Source organism: Hemitrygon akajei, unplaced genomic scaffold (assembly GCF_048418815.1).
Source record: "Hemitrygon akajei unplaced genomic scaffold, sHemAka1.3 Scf000108, whole genome shotgun sequence".
NCBI lineage: Eukaryota > Metazoa > Chordata > Chondrichthyes > Myliobatiformes > Dasyatidae > Hemitrygon > Hemitrygon akajei.
The window spans coordinates 389,274-410,385 of NW_027331994.1; the positions used below are offsets into that span (position 1 = coordinate 389,274).

The 21,112-nt window shown below is 49.6% G+C and overlaps 2 non-coding genes across 2 annotated transcripts; one reads left to right on the forward strand and one right to left on the reverse strand.

Moving 5' to 3' along the window:
- Window positions 1–7,843: 7,843 nt before the first annotated feature.
- On the reverse strand, window positions 7,844–7,925 carry trnas-gcu (transfer RNA serine (anticodon GCU)). Its single transcript has one exon. It is a non-coding gene; the product is annotated as a tRNA-Ser (tRNA).
- A 342-nt stretch (window positions 7,926–8,267) lies between these two features.
- Window positions 8,268–8,359, forward strand: trnar-ucg (transfer RNA arginine (anticodon UCG)). The gene is given in 2 exon segments: window positions 8,268–8,304; window positions 8,324–8,359. It is a non-coding gene; the product is annotated as a tRNA-Arg (tRNA).
- Window positions 8,360–21,112: the final 12,753 nt, after the last annotated feature.

The window sequence follows — 21,112 nt, forward strand, 5'->3', positions numbered from 1 at the left end:
CCGGGCTGGTCCAGTCAGAGTGGATCAGCTCCCTTTTGTCCATCCTCCTCGCTGTTTCTCATTTTCCTATTTACTGATGTTCACGGTGTTTTACTCCGGGCTGGTCCAGTCAGAGTGGATCAGCTCCCTTTTCTCCATCCTCCTCGCTGTTTCTCATTCTCCTATTTAGTGATGTTCACGGTGTTTTACTCCGGGCTGGTCCAGTCAGAGTGGATCAGCTCCCTTTTGTCCATCCTCCTCGCTGTTTCTCATTTTCCTATTTACTGATGTTCACGGAGTTTTACTCCGGGCTGGTCCAGTCAGAGTGGATCAGCTCCCTTTTGTCCATCCTCCTCGCTGTTTCTCATTTTCCTATTTAGTGATGTTCACGGTGTTTTGCTTCCGATTTCGCCCCCGATTCTCCGAATGCTTCCCCGCTTATGTCTTCACCCTCGCCGGTATACAAATTTAGATATGTGAGTTGCCGCATGAGGAATCATTATCGGACCTTCACAGAGTGTTTTCTTTTCTTTTTCAACACTCTTTCCATCTCCGGACTGATCCCTCTTTGTTCTTTTATATCTCCGTCAATATGTCTGTTCACATCTCAAGTCTCCGTGACAATTTGCTTCCTCACTTCGCCCTCTGTTGTCTGTTTCTCGCTGACCACACCGTCCGGTCCGCTGCTGAGCAAATTACATCTCATTGTAGCGTTTCGGAGCATATATTTACACTGATCATAATTGTACGTTGCACTTTAAATAACTTTCAAAGACACCGGGAAAAAAGACGTCTTTTGATCTTTTTCCGTCTCTCTCTGTGCAACTAACTGGACTTTAACTTGAAATGTAATCGTTTTTTGGAAAAAAAGAAGGAAATATGATGCTGGAAATCCGAATTAAAACTGAAATTGCAGAAAACGCTCAGCTGATAATGTAGGTATTTTAAAATATAATAATTGATATTTGAGGTGTCTCTAGTTACTGTTCACCACAAGGAGAAACGCCACCGTACCTCGTGTCTGTGGATTCGAACACGGCATCTTCTTCCATTCATCATCTGATGGATCTTCCACCCGATCGGAGTTTCACCACAAGGAGAAACACCACCGTACCTCGTGTCTGTGGATTCGAACACGGTATCTTCTTCCATTCATCATCTGATGGGTCTTCCACCCGATCGGAGTTTTACAACACCATTGAAGTAGGAGTTGAGACGACGGGTAACATTCGAGCGCGAAGCGATTCATGCCACCACTTTGTCCATTCTCTTTATCAGTCTCTGTCCTCCTGCACCCGCCCTCCTTAAAACAACACTTGCCGCTCCTCCACCTGTCTGCCCATAGTCCGCAGTCTTCACTACAGGGCCATCAATTTCATCATCGTTAAAAAGCGGTCCTAACACACCCTTGTGGAACACTCCCAGTCACCGGTAGGCAACCCGAAACCCATCCCTTTGCTTTGTTCCCACGCTTTCCCTGTTGTCAACCAGCCAATGCTCGACGTATGCGGCTGCCTTTCCTGTAATACACTGGGCAGATTCATGTGCGGAATCTTGTCAAAGACCTTCTGAAATTCGAAGTGCACAACATCCACCGATTCTCATTTGTCCATCCAGCTTGTTATTTCCTCAAATAATTCCAGCGGGTTTGCCAGGTTCCCTTAAGGAAAACTATTTTGTCACGTAGCTTCGATTATCCCGAAAACCGCATTATTAACAATCCACTCCAAAATTTTCCTAACCACTGCGGTCTAATGATAATGCTAACTGCCCTACAATTTCCTTTCTGAAGCTTCCCTCCCTGCCTGAAGACTGAAGTGTCATTTGGTATTCTCAGCCCTCTGCAACCATGCCGGAGTATATTAATATTTGAATGATGATTACTAAAGCACCCACAATCCCATTAGTCGCCACTTTTAAAACTCTGGGGTGTCTCCCCGTCATTTCAAGGTGACCGATCTACCTTCAGAATGATTATTTTCTCAAGCAGCTTTTCCTTAGTCAAAGCAACCGCCCTCACTTCTGCCCCGACACCCTCGAACTCTCAGCACACTGTCAGTGTCTTCGACAGTAACGACTGGTGCAAGATACTTGTTCAGTTCGTCCGCCATTCCCTTGAATCCAGTTATTATCTCTACAGCGCTATTTCCCAGCAATGTTTACACTCCCATGTTTTTTTTTACTATGTATATATATATATATATATATGAAGCCGAAAAAAACTATACGATTGTTGATATTATTGGCGTGATACCCTTCATATTTAATCACTCCATCCCCTCTCCTCTTATGACCATCTCCAACGGAATCCCACCATGTGCATCTTCAATTCACGACTCCCCCTCCCCAGCCACTTTCTGTTCTCCGCGGGACTCCTTTGTCCATTCGACCCTCCCCATAGATCGCTCTCCTGGCGCTTATGCTTACAAGCGGAGCAAGTGCTTCACCTGCCCCTACACGTCCTCCCTCAGGGCCTTAAACAGTCCTTCCAGGTGAGGTGGGATGTACCTCACAGAAACTTCGCGCGTTGTAACTGTTCATCCATGCTCTTGTGCTAATTATAACAATCAATTCGACTTCAGCTTCGCCCCTTGCATTTTAATATCGATACTTAAAACATCGCCCATGTACCGACCGAAGCGCCTCTTCAATGATCCCGGTGAATCTGCCTCAACCACGTTCCCTGGCCTCATTCCTGATGCTCAGCGCCTTCTAAACCTTTGCCCGCTCAGCCTGAACCTGCGCCACTCATTTTGGACACACCGACGCAACATTCCAATAGCTTTCATCCCCATTCGTCTACTTTCAAAGGCATAAACACTCAGCCTGGCCAAATTCATAATTCTGACCCTCGAGACCAAGTAACATCCTCATAAAACCTTTCTACACTACGTCCTGTCTAATCATTTAATTCCAACAACAGAGTGAGCAAAACTCTCTGGTTTCAGGTACTGAGGAAGATTGTGAGAAAAAGAGAGGCCTGATGATGATGGGCCATTGTACGGGTGGAAATGGTCGTGGGTGAGAGCACATCACACACTGGGTTTAACATTACAGTATGGGGTTTGATCCTGCGCATGTATGCCCGCGCTCCCTCAATATCTATTTTAGTCCTGTACGCACATCCCAGAGTCCAACATGGACATTCTGCTGATGTGGGGGAGTTTGTCCTGTGCACGGTCATTTTCCACAGGGGAATGTTGCCATTATATTCCTCGGAACTCAGCTGGTTTCTGCAGCTGTTGTGGGCCTTTTTTACACATGGAGATAGTTCCTCAAAATTCAGCTCAATACTTATTCAAAGGGTGGCTGCGTAATTCCAGAAGGAGAGATGGGAAGAGATAATATGACGGCCACTTGAAAGGGGCGTGGTTAAAGGAGCTGGTGCAGATCACAAACACAGGCTGGTTCTGCTTTGTTTGAATGGGCTGTACTTGCGTGATTACATTAATTCAAATTGATTATAAATTCCTTCCCCAGGTCGCAGCCCATTGCTACAGTTGATCCACTTAAGATCTTTCTTCATGCATTTTGAATTTCTTGCTGCCTATTGTACATTGTAGCTTTCACAGGTCATTTCCCAATCAGAATGAGATATATTGTCACTGACCTGTCTGTGGTGAAAGTATTTGTGGCAGCAGTACTTACCGATGTGATGTTTGTTACAGGAAGTTGTCAGACTAAGAAAGATGGCATCAGCATGGGAAAGACAGAGACAACATCTGGTGACAAGTCACAAGAACACTGAGCACCAGGGGGACACGAGACACTCCAGATACGGAAACCCGGATCAAAAATAACATATTGATGCAATATGTCAGCATGTCAGGCAACTATTGTGTGCGGGGGAATGGACGGTGAATATTTTGTGTCCGGCCTCTTCCCCAAGCCTTTGAACAACCAATATAATTGAGACTGAGGTGAAAGAGGGTCGATGGGCTGGGGAAGGCGTGAATTCCCTCTTGGATATTGCTGCTGCCCAGCCCTGTTCACATTATCATCCTGAATGTAAATCCCGCAAACCCTTCCATCCAAGTCCCTGTGTCCGAGTTTATCACCCGGGATCCCTCCTTCACTTTAGACAGGAACATAATAAAACAGGTGCAGCTGTCGACCATTCAGCCCCTCAAGCCAGTCCTGATAGTCGATACTATCCATGGATCTTTACCATTTCTCAACTTCTCTCCTGTTCCAGGCCCCCATTGTTCTAAATCACCAGTCTTTGAAAATGTATCCCCTTCTTTATTATGTACAGCCATTGATCTAATCTCAGCAAACCTCTAAGGTAGAGAATTCTAGATATTCACTCTTTTCCACGAGAGGAAATTGCGATATACTTCAGTTGTCAATCGGCCCCATTATGTCCGCTTCTTGAAAGCTCTATTGCAAGTTGATACATATCCCTTCGGTGGGTTAAGTGATTACACGAAATCCCCGGGATCTCAGATATTTAACCCGGATGTTCCAGTTTCCTCCAACATCCCAAATATGTGTGTGATTTCGGTTTGTTTTATGCGTCGCTTTAAATGCAGGTGAGCGGTAGACTGTGCATGAGAACAAGTGGGAATGTAAGGGGAATATGAAGGGCTGGGGCATATTTAGTTTTAAAATAGACCTTGATGGCTGGCAAGGAGTTAATAGTTTGAAGAGCCTATTTTCGTGCTGTGTGTTTCTCTGCCTCCCTCTCAACATCTAACCGGCTGTGTCCTCTCAGGTTCTGTCTGGTTCAAATAGGTCACCCCTCACTCTGTAATCTTTAGCCTTTCGTGATAAGAGCACACCTTTGATCCAGGAATTCGCTGAGGTGATATGTTCTGGACAGTCAACGTGAACGTATTCTCTCTGAAATAGGGAATTCAGAACCGTACATAGTAGTCGAGGTGTGGCTGTGTTAATACTCTGCACAGTTGTATTTCTAAACTCCAGCCTTGTTGTAATAAATATCACAGTGTTATTTGCTGCGTTAACAGTTTGATGCACCATCATAGTAACTTTTCTATATCTCACACGCAAGGACATCTCAATCCCTTTGAATTTCACTTCCGTGCAATATTCTCCACTTGGTGCTTCTTCCCTCACATTTTCAATCTCTAACCTGCATGTGCAGACTTTTCATTTGCTCTTTATATCTATCAGTACGCAAGTTCAAATTTGCGCATTGCAACCGGCCCTCTCACCTCCTTTCAGGTTATCAGCAAACTCTCTAAGTCATGCTTACAAGTGGAAATACAGACGATGTCCGTGTCGGGTACTGACTAACCGAAGTGACGAAACCCGAGCGCGAGGCCGTGTCGAAGTAACATCGAACGAGGAATGACCCAAGCTTTTATCGATTTAAGAAACTGGGCAGATCGAAATGGCCCGTGGTCGGAGTCGCAGGCGATGGACTGTTCGGCTCTGCTCGCTTCTCCGCGGGGTTTGCTCGTCTCTGTGCTGGCCTGAGGCTGTGGCCTGCAACTGGTGGATTCTTGTCCGGCAGCAGTGATGCCTGACTTTGTGACTTTTCGTTATGAATACTGTTTTCGTGCTTTTATTTTTGAACGATCTCTCTCTCTCTCTCTCTCTCTCTCTCCTCATCTCTCTCTCTCTCTCTCTCTCTCTCTCCTCTCTCTCTCTCTCCTCTCTCTCTCTCTCTCTCTCTCTCTCTCCTCTCTCTCTCTCTCTCTCTCTCTCTCTCTCCCCCCCCCCCCCACACTGGGTGTTTGACTGTCCTCTTTTGTTTTAATGAGTTTCATTAGGCTTCTTTTCCGCCTGTACGGAGACGAATCCCAAGGCTGTATAAAGTCTGCACACTCTGATAATAAATTAAAGGACAGACGCAGAGAGAGCGAAAAAGCGAAACTATTCGCCATCGCATATTTTGCCGACATTTACGCCAACCCTCTTGCCCCCAAGATACTGTGGAGGCATTAGTAGTGATCCTTCGAGAAGCACAATATTTTCGAATAGCATTGGGACTCAGTGTTTGGGACGATGTTGCAGTCCTTTATTAACGATGAAGTTTTGCGGCACTTCGAGGCACACAATAAAATAGGCCAAACTCAGCACGATTTCCTCAAGGAGCAATCTAGCCTGACAAATTGTTTGGAATTCATTGAGGAAATAACAGGCGGAATAAACAAAGGAAAGACACTAAATTTTGCTTACTGGAATTTCAGTACTCGTTGACAAAGCGCAGCGCACACGTCTGATAAACAAAAGATAAACGCCCCTCATAATACAGCAGAGATACAGCCATAGATAGACGAATGGCTGTCTGGGTGGAGGCAAACAGTGAGAATAAAGAGGACTTGGCTATCGGTTACTAGTCGGTATTAGGGCTGCACCTTTTCACAGTATATGTCAGTAATCGGGATGACGTAATTGCTGGCTTTGCGGCAAAATCTGAGGAAAATCCAAATATCGGTTGAATGGTCGGTGGTCTTGGGAAAGCAGAAAGTGTGCGGAAGAACTTGGACAGATGACGAGACGGGCAATGAAGAGGCAGATGGACTGTACGGCAGGGAATTGTACGGAATTGAATTTAGCTCGAAGTAATCGAGATGAAGACTATCCTTTAATCGGGACAAATCGGCAAAGAAGAGGTGTAACAGGAGTTTGGAGACTTAGTGCGGATTCTGTAAAGATTCATTGCCAGTTTGAGACAGCAGTGAGGAAGGTAAATGCAATGTCAGCATTTATTTCGAGAGAAATAGAAAATAAAAACAAATGTTGTAATGCTGAACATTTGTTAGGTTTCAGTGAGACCGTAGTTAGAATATGGTGAACGGTTTTCGTCCCTTATCTAAACCGGATGTGCCGGCAAAGGTCAGAGTCGAGAGGGTGGTCACGTGATTGATGCCAGGAAGAGAAGAGTTATATATGAGGAATATTTTAGCACCCTGGCCCTTGGTCGCTGGAATGTGGAAGAATGAGACCGGGATCTCATTGAAATCAATCGAATATTATGGATTTGTGGTATTTATTGCCACGGAAAGCCGTGAAGGGCAAGTAATTGGGTACATTTAAAATGGAGGTTGAAGAGGTGGACAGGTAGTAAAGGGAGTCAACTGTGTCGAGGAGAAGGCAGGGGAATGGAGTTGACAGGAGTGATATGTATGACCATAAGACCATAAGACATAGGAGCAGAATTAGGCCATCTGACCCATCGAGTCTGCTCCGCCGTTCAATCGTGGCTGACCCTTTCTTATTCACTCCTCATGAACCCCAGATTCCAGCCCTCTCCCCGTATCCTTTAATGTCATTACCAGTTAAACACCTATCAATCTCTGCCTTAAATACACCCAACGACCTGGCCTGCATAACTGGATGTGGCAATACATTTCAGAAATTCACAAGCCTTTGGCTAAGAGATTTCTCGCCATCTCGGTTTTGAAAGGGCGCCCCTCTATCCTGACGCTGTGCCCTTTTGGCCTAGACTCTCCCACCATGGGAATCCCCCTTTCCACATCTACTCTGTCTAGTCCTTCCAATATTCGAATAGTTTCAATGAGATCCCCCTCTCATCCTTCGAAATTCCGGCGAGTACAGTCCCAGAGCCATCAATCATCCTTGTGAACGTCCTCTGGACTCTCCCCAATGTTAGCGCATATTTTATAAGATGAGGGACCCAAAACTGTTGGCAATACTCAAGGTGAGGCCTCAGCCGTGATGGAATGGCGGAGATCGGTGAGCCGAATGGCCTAACTCTGTTCCTATATCTTGTGGTATCACGGCCAAATTTGGTGAGAAATTAATGATGAATATTGCTTTTCATGATTCGCATAACAACCCGTCTGGCGTCCCTGTGACTAAATCTGGATGTTTTAAAGTGACAGTTTTAAATATGGTTCTCCCCCCCCCCCCCCGGCGATAAATATCGGGACGACGAGGATGGGATTCGATCCCACGCGTGCAGAGCACAATGGATTAGCAGTCCAACGCCTTATCCTCTCGGCCACCTCGTCTGCTCTTCTCGCTCATGTGTTCCGAACTTCTGAATTTATTCACAGCATTGAAAACTTCTGCTTAATGTCCACACATTTCTGTTCAGATTCTCTGTCGATTGCTTTGCTCGCCCGTGCTTACCAGGAATTCATGGAGGTGGATAAGGACAGTTTAGAGAGATTTGTGCCAACCACAGGAAACATTGAAATAGGCATTTTATATTGACACAACAATGGTCGAATGCTCACCTGGGGGTGAAATCACTGCAGGCGAGTACTTTTAGCTCGGTCAAGAAATCATTTTACAGGTGGAAACTCCTTGCAGCAGTCAGCATGTTCCCCTGGGCCTTACTCACAGAATACGGCCGTGTGGCCTAATGGATAAGGCGTCTGACTTCGGTGCTTGACTGGTGGAAGTCATCAGAAGATTGCAGGTTCGAGTCCTGCCACGGTCGTTTTGCCAAATTGGCGGATTCGGTTCCATTCTGTCTCTAACTCCCTGCAGCATGGTTATCTCAATTCCTTGTGGGAATTAATCGGAATACTCCACCCTCGGGGAAAACGTAATGCTTCGTGTTCGTTGTACGCAACATATAATATTATGTGTCTAGTCTGTGCAGTATTTCTGCAGACACTTGCATAAACAATTCGCTGGAGCTTCTCAGACGTTCAGGAGGAGCTGCTGCTGGGAAGGTGAAGTTTATTTCACATTCAGCTCCGTCTCCGAGCCAACCTCATCGGCGAGGATTCACCATTCACCACCCAGTACTGACGGTGCATTCTCCTGTGTCCAACACTCCTCCTCTTCTTGGACACAAGCACGCTGGTTCTCTGCTTGCTCTGGGATATCTTCATCACTAATTCCCCGACTAGACATCAACCGCCTCAACATCAGAAATCCACACTTCTCCTCGAACCTTACCCCCTCTGAATGCACTGCCCTCCCAAATCTCAACCACCATCCCAAACTTACTTCAATCCCGCAGACTAAGTGCTGCTGTTGTAGAGTGACGGACTGACCTCTACCTTGCTGAGACCAGGCGGTAATTCTCGGACGCATCCTCATGCCTACACCTTGAAGAAGCCCGTCTCCGGACAATCAGAGAACTGTACCCGGCATTATCACTAACATCATCAACTCTGGAGAACCTCCATTCACTGTGGAAAACTCAAGGTTCCATTGCCCTGAACTGCTCGCTCCTACCTCCTACTCAAATCACAAACCTGACTGTCCGGGTAAGCCCATTGTCTCTGCCTTCTCCGACCCCACTGATCCTGTGTTCTCGTAGCTCCAGCCCATCCTATGCCCCATAATTCAGTCTCTTCCCACCCGCATTCGTAACACTTCCCGTGCACTCGATCAACTCGCTGACTTTCAATTCCCTGACTATGTATGACCACCTCACTTTTTAAATGGATTTCTAGCCCCCCATCAAGAGGGCCTTAAAACTCTCCACATTTCTCAAGGAAAGATCCAACCATTTCCGCTCTATCACCACCGTCCTCCGTCTGGCAGAACCGGTCCTCACCTCAACAGTTTCTCCTCCGCTTCCTCCCACTTACTCAAGGTTCAATGGGTCGCCATGGACACTCGCATAGGTCCCAGATATGTCTCCCGTTTCGTTGCCTATGTAAATCAGTCTACCAAACCAATGTACCAGACCTTCCCCGGTAACTCACCCCAGCGCTCCCACCGCTACGTCGACCAATGTATTGCTGCCGCTTCCTGCATTCACACTGAGCTCGACAATGTCAACCACTTCGCCTCCAGCTTCCACCCCGCCCTTGAACGTCCCACTCAATGCGACCAAAGCAAAGGGAGGGGAAACCAGAGGTCTACGAGCCAGTCCTCATCGGAGGATCAGTGAGGGTGAGCAACTTTAAAACCCCGGGTGTTCCTATTTCAGAGGGTTTGCCCTGGACCCATCACAAGTGCAAATGCGAAGGAAGCTCGGCGGTGCCTCTAGTTTCTTAGGAGCCTGCGGAGATCGGCAGGACATCTAAACGCTTGACAAATTTATATAGATATGTGATACAGAGTGTATCGACTGACTGTCTCGTGGCTGGGTATGGAGACATCAATGTCATTGAACGTAAGTTCCTACAGAATGTGGCGGGTTCAGCCCAGTACATGCCCGGTAAAGCTCTCCCACCATTGATCACATTTATCTTTGTGAAATTTGCCACCGCTTATTCGGCTGGTGGTGGTCTGATACTTTCTGCTGAAACGTGGAGGGGGAAGGGGAAGGGTTCATAACTTGCACTGCTCGTGCTGATTTATTATTCCCATTAACCCTCATGTTCCCGCCTTCTGCATGGGACCTTTGACGCCCTTTACTGATCAGAAAACTATTGACTTTAAATTTATCAAAACCCAATGGCTCCGCCTCCACAGCCGTCAACAGCAATGAGTTCCACAGATTCACCACTCTGATGGAAGAAATTTCTCCTCATCTTTCTTCTAAAGTGAAGTTCTTCAATTCTGAGGTAATGCCGTCTGATCCTAGACTCCCCCACTGTGTGAATTATTTCCACCACATCCACTCTCACCGTCTTTCAATATTCTACAGTTTTCAATGATATACACCCAACATTTATCAAATGCTTCGCACACGTTAATCCTTTAATTTTGGGATCATTGCTGTGTACGTCCCCGGGAGCCTTTCTAATGCCAGTGCATCTTTTCCTAGATAAGGTGCGAGAAATTGCTCATAGTTCCTAAAGTGCTGTTTGACCATATTAAGCCTCAGCATTTAATATTGTGGTCCACATAAAATTAATGCTAACATCACATACTAGCTGATTTGATGCCTATGGGGACGGCAGCGTGTAGAATTTTGAAGATGTCCATGAAGACGTCACTGCTCTGGCCTGCACACGGCCTCAGCTGTCGGCCTGGGATTTTGACTGGTCTGGCAGCCTTACGGGGACTGGCTCCGTGCAGAGTGGTTCCCATGTTCACCGCTGCTGCAGACGGCGGCTGTTCGGCTGGAAAGTGTTATGTTGCATCCCTCGGAGCTTATATAATACTTCCTTGAGAGATTCGGTAGGGAGGCCACACTGGTACAGTCGCCAGTCACTGGTACAGATTTCCTCGTAGACAACAACGCCCCTATCAGAAAGGTGTTGCTGATGTTTTTCTCTTTCGTCTTGATCCTCCATGCCGTCTTGATACCTAATATGAACCGCAGGTTATCGTGATAGAAGACCTGCATTTATGAATAGACCGCCCCGATGCTGGTGGGGAACGGGTGATACTGTAAAGATTTCCTAGTGCGTCCTTGGCGATCACGGTCGGGGTAGGTTGGGGTGGGGTCTGGGTTTTGATAAACGCATTAGGAAACTGGCAGAGCAGGTATTTGGCCCGCCATTTTAATTGTGATGGTGGTTGTCACCCGTCTGTCTCGGAAGGACAATGTGCGATAATCATCATCAGGAGCTTGGGCGGAAGGTATGGAGATCTGGAGCTGCCCTGTCGTCAAGATCCCTCCCTCTCCGCCTCACCAATGAAGTACAAAGGAAACATAATGAAGCAATACGTTTGTCACCAGCTTGGCTGCAGGAGCTGCCGGAAAGGCGTTCTGTGACGTCCAGCCGCCTTAGGAGCTCCATTCCGGATTTGTTGTCTGTGATTACTCCCGTAGCTTTCGTCTCTCCCGAGGCTGCCCACAAGGCAGTGGGGGCTATTTACCCATAGCTAGGGATCTGGTTCATGAGTACCAGGGCGTGTCCACACGCCGGTGGGGCTGAGTGCTATGTGCGTAGGGGCCAGATCTCTCTCTGCCCTCTATAGTTCACTTTCCGTGTGTCGCCAGCGAGCAGGCAAGACACGAGGCTTGCTCTTGGAGAGGGAGAGGATTACACGTTCAGCTCTCCTTTTCGCGAGACCGCGAGCCGGCGGTGGAAGCTGAAAGTGAGAGCGACAAACACTACCCTCTAACACTATCACAACAGACGCGTCAGAACAACCATATTGATAACCTGTCTGTGACCCTAATGATATTATACACCTCGTTAATGTAACCCCTCAACGCCCTATGTAGCAGGGAGAAATCTCTCAGCTTACACAACCTTTCCCCTTATAGCTCAAACCAAGTGTTCCAGGTAACATTCCCATGAAACGTTTCCGGTATGCTTTCTAGTCCAATGGCATCCTTCATATGTCTTGTCAACGTTTATAACCAGTTTCAGCAAATATGCTTCCATAAGCTTGGTTCATACTATTCTAAAACAAAACCAGCACCATGCCATTTACTATGCAAGAACTGCCCTGTCTTAGGTTTACAAAGCACAGCGTCTTGTCAAGTTAACTTCCACCTGCCATTCCTTTTAAGTTGATCTCGCTCTCTTTGTAAATTTAGACAATCCTCTTCATTGTCCACGACACCACCAACATTGATGGCATTTAGAAATTTAGGAACCACATGATTAATTACAAGAGGCGCAGGTACGATCTCCGGAAAGCTGTCTCACATGTGAAGAGGCAATTCCAGGCAAAACTTGAATAACTGAAAGATATTCGACAGCTGTCACTCGGCTTGAATGCTGTCACATCCTACAAGAAATAAACTGAGCGACCAATGTGACAATCAGTTTTCGCCACCAGATGAGCTCAGTGCATTTTATGTTCATTTTCAACGACAAAACATGGAGGCAAATTCCAACGGTTCCCAACGACCTGGTGACGTCAGTCTCTGAGGCCGACGTGAGAACGTACTTCAGGATGGAGAACATTACACAGTCGCTTTCCTGCAGAAAACATCTGGCCTAGATGAAGCAGATAAGCAGGCAGATTTAAGAATGGTGCAGGAAATACAGGGTTGTGGGGTGATTTCAACTTCCCTCATATTGACTGGCGCCTCCTGACTGCAAGGGTGATAGATGGGGCTGAATTTGTCACGTGTGTTCAAGAAGAATTCCTGACATAGTATGTGGGCCGACCGACGGGAGGAGAGGCTATACTGGATCTAGTTCTGGGTAATGAACCTGGTCAGGTGACACACCTCTTGGTGGGGGAGCATTTTGGTGAGAGTGACCACAGCTCCCTTAGCTTCTGCATATCTATGGAAAGCGATAAAATCAGTCGAAATGGGAAAGTGCTTTACTGGGGAAGGGTTAACTATGAAGGGATGGGGCAGGAACTAGCGAGAGTAAATTGGAATCAGATGTTCACAGGTGAAAGCACAGAAGAAATGTCGAGGAAGTTTAGGGACCACTTGATAGGTTCAGGATAGGTTTGTCCCACTGCGGCAAGAAAAAAGAGATGATAGGAAAAGAGAAACGTGGCTGACGAACCCGTCAGGCAACTCGTCAAGAAGAAGAAGGAAGCATTTGTTAGATAAAAGAAGCAGGAAGCACGAGGGGCTCGTGAGAAATATAGGGTATCCAGGAAGGAGCTAAAGAAAGGACTTCGGAGAGCTCGAAGGGGGCATGAGAAGGCCTTGGCATGTAGGATTAAGGTGAACCCGAAGGCGTTCTATGCGTATGTGAAGAACAGAAGGTTGACAAGAATGAAGGTAGGGCCGCTAAAGGATAATAAAGGGAAAATGTGTCTGGAGGAGGAGGTGGTTGGGGAGGTCCAAAATGAATACTTTTCTTCAATATCCACAGGGAAAAGGAACTTGATCAGGGTGAGGACGAAATAAAACAGGCCTATGTGCTGGACAATATGGAGATTAAGGAAGAAGAAGTGTTGGATCTTCTGAATACGATTGATAATTCCCCAGGTCCGGACGAGATATACCCCAGGTTGCTGTGGGAAATGAGAGAAGAGATCGCTGGAGCAGTAGCTATGATCTTTGAATCCTATGTGGCTTCAGGGGAGGGGCAGGAGGATCGGAAAATGGCAAATACAGTTCCCTTGTTTAAAAAACGTAATAGGGAGAATCCTGGGAATTATAGACCGGTGCGTCTTACGTCGGTGGTCTGCAAACTATTGGAAACGATTCTTAAAGACATGGTCTAGGAGCATTTGGTGAAGTACAGTCTACTCAAGGATAGTCAACATGGCTTTGTGAAGCGAAGGTCGTGCCTCACAAGCCTAATTGAGTTTTGTAAAGAGGTAACAAAATTAAGTCATGAGAGTAGGGCGGTAGATGCGGTCTACATTGATTTTAGCAATACATTTGACAAGGTTCCTCAGGAGAGACTCATACAGAAAGTCAAAAGGCATGGGATCAGTAGATCCATGCTCTTTCGATAAAATATTGGCTTACTGGAAGAAAGCAGAGGGTAGTAGTGGAAGGAAAGTATCCTACCTGGAGGTCGGTGACTAATGGAGTGCCGCAAGGATCTATACTGGGACCCATGCTGTTTGTGATCTTTATAAATGACCTGGATGAAGAGGTGGAAGGATGGGTGAGTAAGTTTGCGGATAACACGACGATTGGAGGAGTTGTGGATGGAGCTGTAGGTTGTCGAAGGTTACAAGAGGATATAGACAGGATGCAGAGTTGGGCAGAAAAGTGGCAGATGAAGTTCAATCCGGATAAGTGTGTGGTGATGCATTTTAGAAGGACAAACCAGAAGGCTGCTTCCAGGGTTAATGGTCGGTTACTTACGAATGTGGGTGAACAGAGGGACCTTGGGGTTCAAATCTATACATCCCTCAAGGTCGCTGCAGAGGTTGATAGGGTAGTTACGAAGGCCTATGGGATGCTAGGCTTCATTGATAGGGGGATTGAGTTCAAGAGTAGAGAGATCATGTTGCAACTCTACAAATCTCTGGTGAGACAGCACTTAGAGTATTGTGTTCAGTTCTGGTCACCTCATTATAGGAATGATGTGAAAGCGATGGAGAGGATTAAGAGGAGATTTACCAGGATGTTGCCTGGATTGGAAAACAAGTCTTATGATGCAAGGTTAGCAGAGCCTGGACTTTTCCCTTTGGAGCGTAGAAGGATGACAGAGGACTTGCTAGAGGTCTACAAGTATATGAGAGGCATAAATAAGGTGGATAGCTCGCACCTGTTTCCCAGAGCACGAGTAGGAAGCTCCAGAGGGCATATGTACAAAGTTAAAGTTTAGGGGAGATATCAGGGGTAAGTTTTTTTACACAGAGTGTGTTGCAAGGACGTGGCGGTGGAACGAACCCAAGTGCTGAACACGGGCGCGGAGGCCAAGTCGGGAGACGCTGTTGTCGTAGCGAGCGCGGGAAGGGTTCCAAGGGGGGGGTTTACACGGAGTCTTGGTTTTGGTAGATAATTCAGGAACAAGGCGAGACTTAGAACGGCTATCCTAAACACCATGGGGTGAGGTTACTCGTACACGAGTCGACCAACAAACTGTCACCTTCTAGCAGTGTACATAGGCCCAAGGTGTAAAAGGCCCAATTCCTGAGTGAGACAGCCAGCTACCAGAACGGACCATGACAGTACCCACCCCCTCACCTCAATGGGAGCCTCCCGGCGATCTTGCAGACCAGTCTGGATGGTCCCGATGAAAGTCCTGGATGAGGGAACGGTCTAAGCTGAAGGGGCGGTGGACCCAGGAAAGCTCTTCTGGACCGTACCCTTCCCAGTCCACCAGGTATTGGAGGCCCCTGTCCCGACGGCGCACATCTAGTAGTCGTCGGACGGTGTACGCCGGATGGTTGTCGATGAGACGGGTAGGGGGAGGAATCTCAGCTGGGGGGCACAAAGGGCTGACGGAGACAGGCTTTAACTGAGACACATGAAAGTTTGGGTGAATGCGCCTTTGCTTTGGCAGCGTGAGGCGGACCGCTGAGGGATTGATAACCCTTTCCAGCTTGAATGATCCCAGGAAGCGGGGGGCTAGTTTCCGATGTTCGCATTTGAGTGGGATGTCCCTGGAGGGAAGCCACACCATCTGCCTCGGCTGGTACTCTGGTGCTGGAGTCCGGTGTCGGTCGGCCATTTTCTTATTCCGATCTGTTGATCTGAGTAGGGCCGTGCGAGTCTCTTCCCAAACCGTCCGGCACCGATCAATATAGTCCCGAACGGACGGTACCCGCGATCTCTTTTTCTTGCGCGGGGAACAGCGCGGGTTGGTACACAAGGGAACACTCGAACGGAGACCTCCCAATGGCAGAGCTCACCAGGGAGTTGTGGGCATACTGAACCCACGGAAGATGGTCGCAACAGGTTGGCTGGTGGTTTTCCGTTACGCAACGTAACGTCGTCTCCAGGACTTGGTTGACCCGTTCCGTCTGCCCGTTCGACTGGCGGTGGAAGCCGGATGACAAGCTGGCCGATGCACCTAAGGCTCGACAGAAGGCCTTCCATAGCTGCGAGACAACCCGGGGACCTCGATCGGAGACTATCTCCGCGGGGATTCCGTGGAGGCGGAAGACGTGGCAGACGAGAAGATCTGCGGTTTCTTGAGAGGAAGTGAGTTTAGGGAGGGCCACAAAGTGCACCGCCTTGGAGAATCGGTCTACCACGGTGTGGACAGTGATGTTTCCGCGGGAAGGGGTAGACCGGTGACGAAACCTAGGGCGATGTGCGACCAGGGACGACCAGGGACGACCAGGGTAGAGGACGAAGTAGACCTGCCGGCGGTCGATGCGAGGCCTTTCCCCGGGCACAGTTGGGGCAAGCCGAGACATAAGAACGGGTGTCCCCTCCATGGACGGCCACTTTAAGTACCTTCTCAGGAGAGCCAGGGTCCGATAACTCCCGGAGTGGCAGGCAAACCGGGATGTGTGCCCCCATTGGAGCACTTGAGGTCTGACGGAGGCGGGTACGTACAGTCGATCTCCGGGTCCACTTCCAGGATCGGGGTCGTCCCGCTGGACTTCTCTTACTTTTGCCTTAATCTCCCAAGAGAGTGTGGCCACCACTCAGGTTGGTGGGAGGATCGTCGTGGGACTGGAGGTGTCCTCCTTGGAATCATACTGGCGGGTTACCGCATCCGGCTTCCCGTTCTTGGATCCTGCACGGTACGTGAGGGTAAACTGGAACCGGCCCAAAAACAATGCACAACGGGCCTGACGGGAGTTCTATATCTTGGCGGTCTGAATAGACTCCAGGTTCGTATGATCCGTCCACACCACAAACGGGTGTTCTGCACCCTCCAACCAGTGTTTCCATTCTTCCAGCGCTAGTTTGACCGCCAGTAGTTCCCGATTCCCTATGTAATCGTACTTCCTCCCCATGGTTGCCGGATAGAATCAAGGTCAGGGGCGGCGTGCAGTGGGTCAGCCGAGCCAGCAGTTTTCCTTACAGGGCCGGGCCTCCAGGACTGCAGTTAGCGGCTCGCGAGGTATTCAAGCCTGGGTGGCTATCTCCTCTTCCAGCAGATTGCCTTCGGCACTGGAATCCACCAACGCGGATATGGACAGAGACAGCGAGACGTTGGGGCTGGTTGGAGAAGGTGAGATGGACCGTGAGATGGCCCGAGGAACGCGGTAACCGATTCTCTCTCTCAGACGTTCTCGAAGTCGATAATCCAGTCGAATGGCCAGTGAGATTAGAGAGTCTAGACAGTCCCTGTCGTCGCTCGCGGCCAAATCATCCTTTATCTGATCCGAGAGGCCCTGTCAAAACATCTCTCGTTGGGACTCGTCATTCGACCCCGAGTCTGTGGCCAAGGTCTGGAACTCGATGGAATACCTGGCCACACTACGCGACGCCTGACGAAGAGTAAGCAGCCGTCTTGCGGCGTCCTTACTGGGAATGGATTGTTCGAAAACTTTCCTCGTTTCTGCGAAAAAGGAGGAGTAAGAGGAACAAACCTCCGGCGGTTGGCCAAACAAAGGCATTCGCTCGTAGCATCCCCATGATATACGCGATCTTCGATTTATCGGAAGCGTAGATACGTGGCTGCAGCTCGAAAACCAGGGAGCATTGGAGCAGGAAGGCCCGGCACCTGTATAGGCCCCGGCGTCGGGTTCAGGATCGGGCACAGACGGTTCTCGAGAGGATGGGATTGTGGACTCTGAGACCGAAGCCATCCCGAGTGGAGCGGTTTGGGTTGGGAGGCCAAAGCGGAGACCTGGTCCATTCGTTCACTGACGTTCTGCACGTTCATGGTTAGAGTTCGAAGGTTTTCTGTGGTCTCCCGAAGTAGTCGTGGTCGTGGGCGCCCAACAGGTAGTCCTGGCCGGTCAGCGCCTATTGTACGGGATCCATGTCCGCTGGATTCATCGTGGCCAGTTCGTTCTGTTGCAAGGACGTGGAGGTGGAACGAACCCAAATGCTGAACACGGGCGCGGAGGCCAAGCCGGGAGACGCTGCCGTCATAGCGAACGAGGGAAAGGTTCCAAAGGTGTTTTTACACGGGGTCTTGGTTTTGGTAGATAATTCAAGAACAAGGCGAGACTTAGAACGGCTATCCTAAACACCATGGGGTGAGGCTACTCGTACACGAGTCGACCAACAAACTGTCACCTTCTAGTAGTGGTCAAAAGCCCAAGGTGTTAAAGGCCCAATTTCTGAGCGATAAAGCCAGCTATCAGAAGGGACCATGACAGAACCCACCCCCTCACCTCAATGGGAGCCTCCCGGCGATCTTGCAGACCTGTCTGGATGGTCCCGATGAAAGTCCTGGATGTGGGAAGGGTCTAAGCTGAAGGAGCGGTGGACACAGGAAAGCTCTCCTGGACCGTACCCTTCCCAGTCCACCAAGTATTGGAGGCCCCTGTCCCGACGGCGCACATCTAGTACTCGTCGGACGGTGTACGCCGGATGATTGTCGATCAGCCGGGCAGGAGGAGGAATCTCAGCTGGGAGGCACAAAGGGCTGACTAGACAGGCTTTAACTGAGACACATGGAAGGTTGGGTGAATGCGCATGGACTTTGGCAGCGTGAGGCGGACCGCTGAGGGATTGATAACCCTTTCGATCTTGAATGGTCCCAGGAAACGGGGGGCGAGTTTCCGATGTTCGCATTTGAGCGGGATGTCCCTGGAGGAAAGTCACACCATCTGTCTCGGCTGGTACTCTGGTGCTGGAGTCCGTGTCGGTCGGCCATTTTCTTATTCCGATCTGTTGATCTGAGTAGGGCCGTGCGAGTCTCTTCCCAAACCGTCCGGCACCGATCAATATGGTCCCGAACGGACGGTACCGCGATCTCTCTTCTTGCGCGGGGAACAGCGCGGGTTGGTACACAAGGGAACACTCGAACGGAGACCGCCCAATGGCAGAGCTCACCAGGGAGTTGTGGGCGTACTCAACCCACGGGAGGTGGTCGCTCCAGGTTGGCTGGTGGTTTTCCGTTACACAACGTAAAGTCGTCTCCAGGACTTGGTTGATCCGTTCCGTCTGCCCGTTCGACTTGCGGTGGAAGCCGGATGACAGGCTGGCCGATGCACCTAAGGCCTGACAGAAGGCCTTCCATAGCTGCGAGACGAACCGGGGACCTCGATCGGAGGCTATCTCCGCGGGGATTCCGTGGAGGTGGAAGACGTTGCAGACGAGAAGATCTGCGGTTTCTTGAGAGGAAGTGATTTTAGGGAGGGCCACAAAGTGCACCGCCTTGTAGAATCGGTCTACCACGGTGTGGACAGTGGTGTTTCCGCGGGAAGGGGTAGACCGGTGTCGAAACCTAGGGCGATGTGCGACCAGGGACGACCAGGGTAGAGGACGAAGTAGACCTGCCGGCGGTCGATGCGAGGCCTTTCCCCGGGCACAGTTGGGGCAAGCCGAGACATAAGAACGGGTGTCCCCTCCATGGACGGCCACTTTAAGTACCTTCTCAGGAGAGCCAGGGTCCGATAACTCCCGGAGTGGCAGGCAAACCGGGATGTGTGCCCCCATTGGAGCACTTGAGGCCTGAAGGAGGCGGGTACGTACAGTCGATCTCTGGGTCCACTTCCAGGATCGGGGTCGTCCCGCTGGACTTCTCTTACTTTTGCCTCAATCTCCCAAGAGAGTGTGGCCACCACTCAGGTTGGTGGGAGGATCGTCGTGGGACTGGAGGAGTCCTCCTTGGAATCATACTGGCGGGATAGCGCGTCCGGCTTCCCGTTCTTGGATCCTGCACGGTACGTGAGGGTAAACTGGAACCGGCCCAAAAACAATGCACAACGGGCCTGACGGGAGTTCTATATCTTGGCGGTCTGAATAGACTCCAGGTTCGTATGATCCGTCCACACCACAAACGGGTGTTCTGCACCCTCCAACCAGTGTTTCCATTCTTCCAGCGCTAGTTTGACCGCCAGTAGTTCCCGATTCCCTATGTAATCGTACTTCCTCCCCATGTTTGCCGGATAGAATCAAGGTCAGGGGCGGCGTGCAGTGGGTCAGCCGAGCCAGCAGTTTTCCGTCCAGGGCCGGGCCTCCAGGAATGCAGTTAGCGGCTCGCGAGGTATTCAAGCCTGGGTGGCTATCTCCTCTTCTAGCAGATTGCCTTCGGCACTGGAATCCACCAACGCGGATAGGGACAGAGACAGAGAGACGTTGGGGCTGGTTGGAGAAGGTGAGATGGACCGTGAGATGGCCCGAGGAACGCGGTAACCGATTCTCTCTCTCAGACGTTCTCGAAGTCGATAATCCAGTCGAATGGCCAGTGAGATTAGAGAGTCTAGACAGTCCCTGTCGTCCCCCGCGGCCAAATCATCCTTTATCTGATCCGAGAGGCCCTGTCAAAACATCTCTCGTTGGGACTCGTCATTCGACCCCGAGTCTGTGGCCAAGGTCTGGAACTCGATGGAATACCTGGCCACACTACGCGACGCCTGACGAAGAGTAAGCAGCCGTCTTGCGGCGTCCTTACTGGGAATGGATTGTTCGAAAACTTTCCTCGTTTCTGCGAAAAAGGAGGAGTAAGAGGAACAAACCTCCGGCGGTTGGCCAAACAAAGGCATTCGCTCGTAGCATCCCCATGATATACGCGATCTTCGATTTATCGGAAGCGTAGATACGTGGCTGCAGCTCGAAAACCAGGGAGCATTGGAGCAGGAAGGCCCGGCACCTGTATAGGCCCCGGCGTCGGGTTCAGGATCGGGCACAGACGGTTCTCGAGAGGATGGGATTGTGGACTCTGAGACCGAAGCCATCCCGAGTGGAGCGGTTTGGGTTGGGAGGCCAAAGCGGAGACCTGGTCCATTCGTTCACTGACGTTCTGCACGTTCATGGTTAGAGTTCGAAGGTTTTCTGTGGTCTCCCGAAGTAGTCGTGGTCGTGGGCGCCCAACAGGTAGTCCTGGCCGGTCAGCGCCTATTGTACGGGATCCATGTCCGCTGGATTCATCGTGGCCAGTTCGTTCTGTTGCAAGGACGTGGAGGTGGAACGAACCCAAATGCTGAA